The following is a 4,728-nucleotide window of genomic DNA, read 5'->3' as shown; positions in this document are numbered from 1 at the left end:
AGCAACCTTTTCTTTAATTTTCAATTGTTGGCGTTCAATTCCTTTACCTTTTAGGCATCTGGATTCAAGAGGAGAAAGACTATGGTAAGTGCCCAAACTCTAAACGATTCCTAGAGTAACTGTTGGCCAAAAGCCTAAACCCTATAATTTAGGGAGATGGCCGAATATGGGTATAGGCTTTATGGGGTCTTCTTTTAATATTTTTTGTGGTTTATTTAGTGGAGGAGCAGCAAGGTGCAGTGTCGACTTGGGGTAGCTTGGATCTCCGGAGTGGCTAGACTTAGTCATCAATCGCGACAAAGGTAAGATTCCTAAAGCCATTATGGATGGTGGCCGAATGTGTAAGTATTAGTATTAGATGATTTTTGGTTTGGTTCAATTATGGGAAGCTGATTATTAACGATGGATTATAGGAGAAATCGTGTAGGAGATCTCGTCGAGGAATATCACCAAACAGGTGTGTAACGAACCCTTTTTCATAAGCTTAAAGCGATAAATGTCGAAAAGCTGAAATGCCGAAATTCTGGCATTTCGAGGACTTGTGATCAAGCGAACGCTCACTAGTTAGTTAGAATCGATGAGATGATGATCGGGAATAATGGAAATGGTAAGAACGTGATTTTTGGCATTCACGGTAAGTTGGGCCTCGAGGGGCTGCAATAGGGCCCAATAAGCTTTCGGGCCCATTTGGGAAAAATTGGTAGAAAATGGGAATCTATTAAATTGCATGTTAAGACTATTAAAACCGTCATGGAATATGGGCTAAGTGGGCCTAGATGACGAAATCGGCTAAGTAAGGCCCACTAAGGGTTTTAAGCCCAATAACTCAATTTCGCTAAAAATGGGTCGGAATCACTGTTTGCACCCATGAATTGTTGGTAACCGTTAATGAACATGGAAACCCTAATTTTTGGTAAATTTACAAGATTACCCTTATAACGTGAAAATGACTGTTTTGCCCCTAGGTAAAAATGACCATTATACCCCTAGGGTGTATGTATGAATTTAATACATGGGATTTTGATAAACATGGTATGTATGATATGCACATGACATGTATGATATGCACATGATATGTATGATATGCACATGATGTATTCATAAATGCATTGGGTTGGGTTTTTATATGAATGGAGGAAGTGAAAAAGGGCTTATGCCCCAGTTATTAAAGGGCTTATGCCCCAGTTATTAAAAGGGTTTATGCCTCAGTTATGAAAGGGCTTATGCCCCAGTTATTAAAAGGGCTTTTGCCCTAGTTATTAAAAGAGGCTAGGCCTCCAGTTATATGATAAAACAGCTATGCTGCCAGTGGAGAGTTATGGCGGGGTGGGTTGAGTTAATCTCCACATGGTGTGTTGGTTGGTATGGTTGGAGAGTCAGTTATTAGAGGGCTTATGCCCCAGTTATTAAAAGGGCTTATGCTTCAGTTATTAAAGGGCTTATGCCCCAGTTATTAAAAGGGCTTTTGCCCTAGTTATTAAAAGAGGCTAGGCCTCTAGTTATATGATAAAACAACTATGCTGCCAGTGGAGAGTTATGGCGGGGTGGGTTGAGTTAATCTCCACATGGTGTGTTGGTTGGTACGAGTGGAGAGTAGCGGATGGTGGGTCGAGTAGTCTCCCCAAATGGGCTTGCATTCTTTCATTGACATTACATGTGATATTGAAATGGGCCTATGGGCCATACCGTTTACAGTAAAGGCTTCGGCCCAGTAATATGAAATATGAAAAGGCTTCGGCCCAGTGTTATGAAATATGAAATATGGAAAGGGCTATGGCCCAGTACATGTTGAGATTAGATTTGGGCTTAGGCCCAACAGGCTGTTATTGTTTTGGGCTCTGAAAGGGGCTTGTTGCACACTGAGTTTCCAAACTCACCTCCCTTTCCTTAACCTTGCAGGTGAGCCTTGATGTGGGCACTTGGGCCTGAGGGGATTTAGAGTAGCCACGGTGATCGCCTTTGGACTTTTAAATAAGCATTGGTTTTTATTAAATTTCCTTTAATTATTATTTATTTTTGGGTTGTAATAAGGCCGTTTTAACTTTCCTTTTATTTCTTTTCATGATTATTTTAATTTTAAATAACTTTAAACCTGGTTGATAATTATTCAAATGGGCTAGACTTAGGACGTGTTTTCAAAACAATACTTGTGTTCAAGATAGCTCAATGCCACGATTAATCGATTTATCAAAGGCGTCTGCTTAAACAAATTTAAACTCGATATAACAAAGTGTGGCTATGGTTGTGGGCATGTCTAGGATTGGATCCAATCAAAGAGCTTGGTACTTAAGCAGCCTTCATGGCTCACCTCCTCTGTCTCAGATACCTACCTGGTGCGCAGCTTCCATACACTTTGTTAACTCAACAAAATATATGGTTTTTAAAACACTAAGACGGAACGTGGGTTTTCAACTCCAATGTGGCACGTCAAATTCGGCCATAACGTCTGGGCCGGGTTTGGGGTGTTACATTTAGCCTGTCATCTGGCAGCTATGCTGCATATATATGATACATCCCGTATACGGTACCACTTGGTGTGTAGGGTTGGATGGGTTGATTTTATCTTCATACTTGGTGTGTAGGGCTGGGTGGGTCGATTTTATCCCCACATAGTGTGTTGGGTTGGATGGAAATGGTGTGCAGGGTTGGTGGGCATTACTATTCTGATTGATATGCATGTGTATCTATATGGGATAAGGCCCAAATATATCTGATATTGTTTTGAGTGGGCTAAGGCCTACACTGATTCTATTAAGAGCTCAGGCTCGATTACGACTGTTGAACTGCTATCAATTCACATGCTTGCTTTACTGTGGAGATGTACATACTGAGTTTGTGAAAACTCACCCCTTATTTTATTTTTTTGTCAGGTAATCCCCAGTAGTAGGTGGATCGGTGCAGCGGAGGGCTCAACGGTGACCACTGCTACATACACTTTGGTTTTAAAGGTTTTTAATACTTTTATTATTTTAATTGTTATAGTTGGGAGTAATTATGTAATTCCTGGTTTTAGACAGTTTGGTTTAGTTCAGAATTTTGAAATACTGTTTATGGATTTTGGAACTGCAACTTTATTAGTACTTAAGCTTCCGCGAACTAAGAAATGTTTTTTAGCAAATTAATTAATATATGTTTTCGAAGTTAAGTAAAAGGTGGTAACTGGAACGGTTTTTGGGTCAACACGATTATAAATACATTCTCATGTGACTTCGCCAGATCCGGCCATAACGTCTAGGCGAAGTTTGGGGTGTTACATTTAGTGGTATCAGAGTCAAGTTACAAAACTCGGTTGTGAATTTAGGTTTCAAAATTTGGTTTTTGTAAAGCGATTTGAAAAAATTTTGATAACGAGTATGTGGTACATCGAGCCTCCAGCACTGATCTTGTAAGTTCTTTGAAACCCTGATATGTACTGTTTGATAGCATGTTTATACTGAAATATTATCTGTATCTGTCTTGTAACATCCTGATTTTTAGGCCTAGTCGGAACAGTAGTTTTGGGACCACAAATTCGATGAAGAAAAATTCATTTTTATTATATTTTTATGGTCTATGATTTCACGGAATGATTTCGTGAAAATTTCATTCAAAAATTTCGACGTTTGGGCACTTAGTTTGGTCAAAGGACTAAATTGTAAAAAGTGCAAAAGTTGAGTTCTACATGTTAAAAGTGTCTAATTTTTATGACTTTTTAAATTAAAGGTCCTTAAATGGAATTAGGCCATTTTGAAATTTGTGGATAAAAATGGACATGGTATGATAGGTTTTTTAAAAGTTTTTCATTAAGGGCATTTTAGTAAATTGATAATTAGAATGAATTAAAAATGCCAAAATAAGCCAAATTTGCTTATCTTCTTTCTCATGGCTGAATTTTTCATGAAAAACACCATGGCTAGGGTTTTCAAGCTTTCCAAGCTCATTTGTAAGTGATCCCGAGCCCCGTTTTTAATGTTCTTTACATTTTTGAAGTCCCGGTAACATGTTCTAGCTATTTCTACCATTATTTTGAGCTAGGGTTTGTGTTTAAAAATTTATCCATGAATGATATGCATGTATTTTGATGTTTAATGGTAGAATATGAAGCTTTAAATTGTGTTAAACAACTTTTGCTAAGTGATTTTACGTGAAAACGAGTAAAACGTCATAATCGGTAAAAATACCTAATGTTCATAAGTACATGTTAGAGTGAGAATTTGATATTTCCATAGAAGGGAAAAATGGTCAGCATGTCATAAAACATAAGAAAATAGGATGAAGTTTAATTTCTGAACCGTGGGGAAAAAGTGCAAATATGCAAACGTTTAGGGGTCAAAATGAAAATTTATAAAAATATGATTTTTGGAGCCGTATGAATAATGTGACTAATTATTAGGGCTAAATGTGATATTATAGATGAAGGAAATCGAGATTCGGGCTTAAATCGGGAAAAAACAAGGTTATGGACTAAAATGGTAAATTGCCGTTTCTGGATCGAGGTAAGTTCGTGTGTTAATAATAATGCAATACCATGCATGAATTTTAATTCTCTATTGATATGGCATAAATTGTATGAGTTAATATGTTTAAGAGAAGTTGATGGATGGTATGTATGATATGGAAAAATGTAATGCTTGTTGTGACATGTGAATTTGAATGGCAAATTATTGTTACATGAATTGAGTGTTAAATTACTATTACCTGGGTTGTATGAATTGCTACACGGTTGTACCTGATGAGATTTCAACAAGT

Source organism: Gossypium hirsutum, chromosome A08 (assembly GCF_007990345.1).
Source record: "Gossypium hirsutum isolate 1008001.06 chromosome A08, Gossypium_hirsutum_v2.1, whole genome shotgun sequence".
In the NCBI taxonomy this organism is placed as follows: Eukaryota; Viridiplantae; Streptophyta; class Magnoliopsida; order Malvales; family Malvaceae; genus Gossypium; species Gossypium hirsutum.
Note: the sequence above shows the minus strand (reverse complement) of the source record.